Source organism: Chiloscyllium plagiosum, chromosome 22 (genome assembly GCF_004010195.1).
Source record: "Chiloscyllium plagiosum isolate BGI_BamShark_2017 chromosome 22, ASM401019v2, whole genome shotgun sequence".
NCBI classification, from domain to species: domain Eukaryota; kingdom Metazoa; phylum Chordata; class Chondrichthyes; order Orectolobiformes; family Hemiscylliidae; genus Chiloscyllium; species Chiloscyllium plagiosum.
In genome coordinates, this window is record NC_057731.1 from 50,592,448 (window position 1) to 50,601,615 (window position 9,168).

Here is a 9,168-nt window from a genome sequence, read left to right on the forward strand (position 1 = left end):
GATCCTTGTGGCACTCCACTGGTCACAGGCCTCCAGTCTGAAAAACAACCCTCCACCACCACCCTCTGTCTTCTACCTTTGAGCCAGTTGTGTATCCAAATGGCTAGTTCTCCCTGTATTCCATGAGATCTAGGTAAAAACAATGACTGCAGATGCTGGAAACCAGATTCTGGATTAATGGTGCTGGAAGAGCACAGCAGTTCAGGCAGCATCCAAGGAGCAGTAAAATCGACGTTTCAGGCTTCATCCTGATAAAAGGCTTTTGCCCGAAACGTAGATTTTACTACTCCTCAGATCCTGCCTGAACTGCTGTGCTCTTCCAGCACCACTAATCCAGAATTCCATGAGATCTAACCTTGCTAATCAGTCTCCCATGCGGAACCTTGTCGAATGCCTTACTGAAGTTTGTGAGACATGATTTCCCACGCACAAAGCCATGTTGACTATCCCGAATCAGTCCTTGCCTTTCCAAATACATGTACATCCTGTCCCTCAGGAATTCCTCCAACAACTTGCCCACCACCGAGGTCTGGCTCACTGGTCTATATTCCCTGGCTTGTCCTTACCACCTTTCTTAAACAGTCTTGTTAAAAAATGACAGAACAATTTCATATACTTACATATTAAGCCAACAGCAGATATTGTGCTTAAAGTTCCTTTAACAAGATGTTGCATCAGTAGGTTAGACCACTCATAATCTTGAGAATTTGATTTCATAGTGCTTCTAAAATAATTGCTGTAAAATAAAGACACTGACAAGGTGGCAGACAATGATTTTGAGTGTGCAACTCTACCTACAGGTTCCATTTTATCATTAACAACAGAACATAACAGGACTATTTATTTGTTGGTGCTGCATAGAGGAAAGGCAGACTTGGTTTTGAATTGTGGCAGAAATATACATCTGAGAACAAATGTGCATTTGTCATCACACCATTGCCTTGCATATGTGGGGTTTGTCTCAGCTTTGCAGTGCTCGTTCAAAGTAATTCCACTTTACAGTTATGTGATCACACCAATCACAGATCGATGATCTGACTTTATTACATTAGAGTAAGTATAACAACTTCCAGCATTATATACCTGTCCAAAAATGCTTCCCACTTCTGGACTTGATCACATTCCTGATTTCCACCCTTCCTTGATTTGCTTTGATTATTGCCACACATACTGAAACACAGTGAAAAGTACTGTTTTGTGTGCTATCCAGGCAAATCATACCTTACAGAAGTACATCAAGGTAATAGAAGAAGATGCAGAGTACCGTGTTACAGCTACAGAGAAGATTCAGAGAAAGATCAACTCTAATATGTGAGAGGTCTGTTCAAAAGTCTGATAACAGTGAGGAAGAAGCTGTTCTTGAATCTGTTGCAAACCTTTGCATTTTCTGCCCTGCTGAAGAGGGTGGAAAAGAGTATAATTGGGGTGGTAAATGCTTTTGATTATGTTGGCTGCTTTCCTGAGGCAGCAGGAAGTATAGATGGTGTCAATGGATGGGCTGTGTTCACAACTCTCTGTAATGTCTTCTTGTTTTGGGCAGAACAGTTGCCATACCAACCCGTATGGGTGTGTGTGTGTGTGTGTGCCTTCAGCTGTCTAGGGCCCTAACTCTGAAAATCTTTCCCTTATCCAGTTTACCCACCCAGCTCTCTCCACTGCTTTAAGACATGCTTAAAATCTATCTCCTTGACCAACGTTTCAGTCCACCTGTTCTACAATCTCATGATGCAGTTCAATGAATGAAAATGTACCTGTGAGGCATTTTGAAATGTTTTATTATGTCAGGATCCATTATAAATGCAACTTGCTTTTCCACAGAGAGCGGTATAATATATAAAATAATGCAGATTCTGTAGATACAAAATAAAGAACAAACCGTGCTGGAGAATCTCAGCAAAGTGGAACAGTAAACAGTTCAATTCAAACGAGTCCTCTTCAGCACTGAGGAGTCACTTGACTCTAAATATTGAATCTGCTTCTATCTCCATGGAGACTGCCAGACCTGCTGAGATTCTCCAGCATCTTTTGTTTTTATGATAGAAGCATCAAGGATTACTGCTGGTAGAGAGTAAGGATAATGAGAAAAGTAACTGAGAATCCTCTGACTTGCCAGTTATTTATTCAAAATCAGAAGCTGCTATTTTCTTTGCAATTGAAACAAGCACCAAACTATTTTGGATGGCTCAAGGATTTGTACACAAATAATCATATGCAGGTGTTATCACAACAGTGGGTCCTATCCAGGCTCAGACTAAATGCCAGCTTTGGATACAGGCATGAGGTACAGAAGAGCTGCCGACCCCCATAACATTGCACTCCACCTTTCATTAGGGATCATTCACTGGGCTGGGGAGCTCAGCACATCAGGACAAAAGTCAATGCTGAAGCATTTGAGAAGCTGCAGCAGCCAGACACGTCGAGTCATAATGATCCATCTCAGGCTCCACCTAAAGTCCCCAGAATCAAAGATATCAGTTTTCTGCCAATTTGCTTCACTCCATCTGATATCAAGAAATAGCTGAATACAGAAAAATAAAACTATGGTCCCTGCCAATTACTGTCCCAGCAGTCTATTTTCGATCATCGATAAAGTTGTGAAAATTTCATCAACAGTGCTCAACTAACATGTGTACCCTACTAACCTATTCACGATGATCTATCAGTGCTATTTGACTCAAGACCTCATTACAACCTTGGCCCAAATGTGGAAAAAACTGAATTCAAGAGGTGTCACAAGAGAAACTGCCTTTCATGTCAAGGATCCCTTGCAGACTGAAGTGAGTGGAGTCTTGAGTCGCATACCTTCCTAACCTCATGTACCTTCCTAACTTGGAAGTAAATCGTTATTCCTTCACTGTCTCTGGGTCAAACTTTCTTCCTAAATGTACTATTGGTGTCCCTACATGTCAGTGATTCAAGAAGCAGCTCACCACCATTATCTCTGAGGTAATTTGCCGATAGCCAGCTGAGCCAACAAAGCCCATTTTCCTGAACAAACATAAAATATAAAGTCAAAGCAGTTCACCTGATTGCCAGTAGATAGTGGCAGCTGTGTGTACTATTTACAAGATGCAGTGCAATAACTCATCAAAGTTCCTTCTACATCATCTGCCAAATCCATGACTCCTACTGAACAGGAGGATAGGGGTGGCAGATGCATGAGAACAACACCACTTGTAATTCACCTCAGAACTATGCATCATCCTGACTTGGAATGATGCTGGCATTTCTTCACAGGAGTTTCCCCCTTAGTAGCACTGTTAATGTTCCTACGTCGCAATAGCTATAGCAATTCAAGAAAGCAACATCTTCTCAAGGGCAGTTAAGGATGGGTATGACCTTGTCAGCTGTGCTCACATATTATGAATGAATAGAACAAAACCTCACTCATTCAATCTCTTGACTGACAGCTCCAGATAAAATCTTTTGAACTCCAATAAATCATAATGGATAACTTCAGAATAATAGCCCTCCTTTCTATTAAAACTAAAGGAAAGACTGTGGCTGTTGGAATTCTTAAATAACAACAGAAAACACTGGGAAATGCTCAGTCGGGCTGTGACTGTGGAGAGGCAACTGGTGAATGTTAGACATGGAGTTTTTAAACAAGTTTACAGCCAGTGAAGCAAGGAATGGTTGGGGATAACTTGATCATTTGTAATTTTTTTCTTTATCAGGAATCAGTATCAACGTCAATTCAACATGAATTAACAAGCCAATGATACTTCAAATAAAATGTATAATTTCACTTTAATTAATCAATACATCTTAGGTACCCTCTTACGTAACCAAAAGCACCAGCCTCACTCCCTGCAGATATGTGGCTCTACATAGAGAATAGTTCTACAACATCCTGTCCTTTATTCAAACAGGATTGATCAAGTATCCTATTTGACAACAACTTTCATTTTTGAACATTACATGTGTAATTGTTATTCTCAAGGCACAGTTCCACAAACTCTCTCTCTCTTAGATCATAACACTCCTGATGATATAGCTTTCCAGAGTTCCTTTTCATCTGACCACTTGATGACATGTCAGTTTATGGCATGGCCAAATTTTGGCAAAACACTAACTTCTTCAATATCACAAAGCTATTGCCAGAGTTTTCCAGGATTTAAACTTTTTTGGCCAATTCATATATTATTTCCAAGAGTTCATATCTCTTTTTCTGCCAACCAGAAACACTGACTTCTTCGTAGAGAGCATTGATGGTCATTCCTGACAGGAATTCTGCTCCCCGTGTTTTCTTTTCTCTCTATTTTCACTTAGTACCTGCATCTGTATTGCTGGCAACTTTCACCCTCTAGCTCTCTGGCTTGAAACTCTGTCAATTATATTTGGAACTAACCACTAGAAGGTTGTGGGTGAGATGAAGGGGCAACACCAATCCTTCTTTCCATATTGACTCTAATAAAGGTTTGTATGATTACTAGTGGTAAGGGAGGAACTATGTGTGAGTCTTAACAAAAGGGGAAATAGATTGTAATTGAAATTACTGTGGAAAGAAATCCTGAAACCAAATGCAAAGTGTTGGGATATGACATTTTCCCAATAATGTTTTGTGGAGTGGAACTTATGATAAATGAAACAATGAAGTGAATATATGGACTCAGATTTACATCTTTACCAAAAATAAACAACCTAGGTACTGTTACCTCCTATTGGAAGCATGTTCAAGTGTGAAAAGGATCTCTCAAACCAAGGCACTCAGAAAATGAAATCTGAAGGAAGTTTGGAAATTCTCTTCACACTTTTAGAAATAAATTGTGTGAAAGATGATCACTTAAATGCTGTGAGGTATGGTCAGACTTTGTTAAACTTAGAAAGCAGGATGGGGATTCCATAGAAGATTAAATAATGGAATTTAACAGATTATATGCACGATTACAAAAACATTTACAGTGATTCCTAATTCAATGTTTGCCTTTAAATTGCTGCATTGTGCTGAGGGTGTCGAATGTGGATAGATGCGAAATATTAATTGGAGTTTGATTTTTCAGCAGGGTCCACACTTTTGAGCAGATGTTGGAAAAATGTTCCTGGGAAAATATTAATTTGCATCAGTTTTCATGGCACAAGAGGGACATTCAGCTTTAAAGCAAAAAAGCAAGGATTCAGTGGTAGATGGCATTCAGATCAGGAATGGGTGCATCCAGCCTGGAATCCCTGCAGTGTGGAAACAGACAATTCGGCCCATCAAGTCCACGCTGACCCCATGAAGAGCATCCCACCCAATCCCTGTATTTCCCATGGCTAATCCACCACAACTATAACACCCCTGTACACTCTGGGCAATTTAGCATGGCCAATCAACCTAATCTACACATCTTTGGACTGTGGGAAGAAGCCCACCCAGACACAGGGGTAATATGCAAACTCCACAGAGTCACTCAACAGTGAGATTGAACCTAGGTCCTTGATGCTGTGAGGCAGCTAACCACTTAGCCACCATGTCTCGATATGAAAGAAGGATTAAAACCAAAAAAAAGATGATGGAGCTACCTTTAGCAGTTATGACAGATGTTGAGAATAACAGATGAATAAATGCCAGCAATGCCTGGTCAGAGGATGTATTAGGTATAACTCTACACATCATTTATACAATGAGTTGTCCTGAATAGAACAACAAGGTTTGAATATGATACAAAACACACAAAAGGTTCAGAAGGAGGAGAGGTAGAAAGAAATGTACTGATCATAAGAAGCTTCAGCTCAGTAGTTCATGCTTTGGTTGCAAAAGTATTCAAGTATGCTGTGTTGGATACTCCATGGACCTCCACAGTGTGTTCAGTGGCTTGGTTAACCCAAATTCTCTAAATAATAAAGACCCAAGTAAGGTTAAGGGATTTACCTGCTTCAGGTTTGGGGATCACAACACACTAAAGTCAATAAAAACAAGGTTATTCCATGCAAACTCTGAGGGGTAAGCCACTTCATCAGCACAAATGTAGCATTCAGTGTAATTACCATTGTAAAGGTAAAGTGACCATAGTTCTACTCCATAATTAAAAAGAGAACTGGTGGTGAATTTAACCTGAAGGTATCTGCAGCTCTGCTGTGGGGGGTGGGGGTGAGGTTGAGAAGGACAGTCTTTCATGGTCACCTCAGCCAGCAGCAGGAATTGAACCCTTGCTGTCATTGTTATTTCTGTATTGTAAACCAGCTATCCAGCTAAAAGTCAAGTTGTCTTAGTCCTACCCAGACCATTGGGCTGCTCTCTCACAAGACAAGATGACCGGTGGTAGTTTAACCTAAAGGTCACCACACCTCAGGCAAGGGGAGATGTTGAGAAGACAGTTTTAGTTTTAAGCAGATGGTCTATTGAAAATAGCTCAGTGAACCTGGATATGGAACATGACAAAGGCAAAAGTGTTTGAGACATCAATGGATTTACAGTTATTGTATCCATTTAACAAGACCTAACTTCTTTAAACAAAATATTAAAGAAATTTCAATGGCATCAGGAGATAAAAGCTTAAAGGAAAAAAATGGCTAATTGTTTTAGAACTACAAATAGACAGTTTGACTGTCTATTTTTTACAGGTTAAAAATCCTTATACAAAATGCAGGGATGAAGAAAACTAAGTACACTAAACTTAAAAGAGTTCAGTGATAGCAGTAATAAATATAAAAGAAAAGAAAGACACTATAATGTTTTGTAATGAGTCTTCCATCAGCATTAAAGACATTGTATGAATGGGAGACATTGAATTTATGAGACAAAGAAACTTCATTGACATACCAACCAGATTTAGCGAATCCACAATAACATATGATATAGAAAGAAAAATGATTGTAGACCAGATGATGGATTGGGACTGGACTGAAGACATTGACTAAGTTCTTAACTAACAGTCATAGAAACTCTACAGTGTTGAAGCAGGTCATTTGACCCATGGAGTCCACACCAAATCTCCAAAGAGCATCCCAGCCTCCGTGCCCAATCCTGTAATTCCCATGGCTAATCCACCTAGCCTGCACATCCCTGGGGACTATAGACAATTTAGCATGACCAATCCACCTAAAATGCATATCCTAGGACTGTGGGAGGAAACTGGAGCACCTAGAAGAAACCCACGCAGACACGAGGAGAATGTGCAAATTCCACACAGACAGTCACCAGAGGTGGAATCAAACTCAACTCCCCGGTGCTGTGAGGGAGCAGTGCTAACCACTAAGCCATTGTGTCCTCCAGGGAGGCAGTTTGCCACCAATGACTTTAGAGATGCATCTGAAAATTGCAGTAATAGACACAACGGTGGAAAGTCCCTTTAAGAATGGAATTTGTGAAAGAAATAGACAATAGACAATAGGTGCAGGAATAGGCCATTCTGCCCTTCGAGCCTGCACCACCATTCAATATGATCATGGTTGATCATCCTTAATTAGTATCCTGTTCCTGCCTTATCTCCATAACCCTTGATTCCACAATCCTTGAGAGCTCTATCCAACTCTTTCTTAAATGAATCCAGAGACTGGGCCTCCACTGCCCTCTGGGGCAGAGCTTTCCACACAGCCACCACTCTCTGGGTGAAGAAGTTTCTCCTCATCTCTGCCCTAAATGGTTTACCCCGTATTTTTAAGCTGTGTCTTCTGGTTCGGCACTCACCCATCAGCGGAAACATGTTTTCTGCCTCCAGAGTGTCCAATCCTTTAATAATCTTATATGTCTCAATCAGATCCCCTCTCAGTCTTCTAAACTCAAGAGTGTACAAGCCCAGTCGCTCCAGTCTTTCAGTGTAAGGTAATCCCGCCATTCCAAGAATTAACCTCGTGAACCTACGCTGCACTCCCTCAATAGCCAGAATGTCTTTCCTCAAATTTGGAGACCAGAACTGCACACAGTACTCCAGGTGTGGTCTCACCAGGGCCCTGTACAGCTGCACAAGAACCTCTTTGCTTCTATACTCAATCCCTCTTGTTATGAAGCCAGCGTGCTATTTAACCTTCTTCACTACCTGCTGTACCTGCATGCTTACCTTCATTGACTACAAAGATCCCTTTGTACTGCCCCTTTACCTAAATTGATTCCACTTAGGTGGTAATCTGCCTTCCTGTTCTTGCCACCAAAGTGGATAAGGATCCATTTATCCACGTGAAAGTGCATCTGCCATGCATCTGAGCACTCACCTAACCTGTCCAGGTCACCCTGTAATCTCCTAACATCCTCATCACATTTCACCCTGCCACCCAGCTGATGAAATTTGCGAATGTTATTGCTAATACCATCTTGTATATCCTGAAGATAGATCGTAAAAAGCTGCGGTCCCAGTACTGATCCGTGCGGTACCCCACTGGTCAGTGCCCGGCATTCCGAAATGGAGGGGTGGAGGAGTGTGGAAGGATGAGAGAATGCAGGCTGCAGCCCTATGAAGCAGGGGGAGGGCTTGCAGTTGGCCTGTGTGGGGATGTGGGAGACTACAGGAGCCTGGTGGGCAAGGGCTGGCCTGAAAGGCAGCTGGAGGGACGGAGGGAGGGAAGCACGCACGGAGGAGGAAGAGCAAAGAGAAAAGAGAAAAAAAAGCCAAAGGGGATAAAGAGAAAGAGCAAGAAAGAAAATGTGGCTGGCCAGCACGCCTTGAAGTAGGGAGAAAAGGCAGGGGCCAGCGCCTACAGCCATACTAGTCTGAAAACGCCCGATCTCGTCTGATCTCAGAAGCTAAGCAGACTCAGGCCTGGTTAGTACTTGGATGGGAGACCGCCTGGGAATACCAGGTGCAGTAGGCTTTTTCCGCCAGCAGTGGCTGCTCAAGTCACCCCTCTGCACTTGTCTTGTGCCAGGCAATGGAGCGGCAGGTTATTTTTGCTGCTGCTGCTGTGCCTGGCATCAGTCTCCTGCAGGCACGAGACACGGAGGGGAGGAGAGCGGAGCGCTGCCAAAATCAGCAAGAAAGGCGGAAAGAAAGGGATTGGGGCTGCACGCTGTCTGCGGGTGGCAGTCAGGAAAGGCGGACAATAGACAATAGGTGCAGGAGTTGGCCATTCTGCCCTTCCAGCCTGCACCACCATTCAATATGATCATGGCTGATCATCCTTAATAAGTATCCTGTTCGTGCCTTATCTCCATAACCCTTGATTCCACTATCCTTGAGAGCTCTATCCAACTCTTTAGAACATAGAACATAGAACAGTACAGCACAGAACAGGCCCTTCAGCCCACGATGT

The 9,168-nt window shown here is 42.2% G+C and overlaps 1 non-coding gene across 1 annotated transcript; it reads left to right on the forward strand.

Annotated features, from left to right (window-relative positions):
* The first annotated feature begins 8,611 nt into the window (after positions 1-8,611).
* Positions 8,612-8,730, forward strand: LOC122561426. Its single transcript, XR_006315008.1, has one exon. It is a non-coding gene; the product is annotated as a 5S ribosomal RNA (ribosomal RNA).
* The last annotated feature ends 438 nt before the right edge of the window (positions 8,731-9,168 follow it).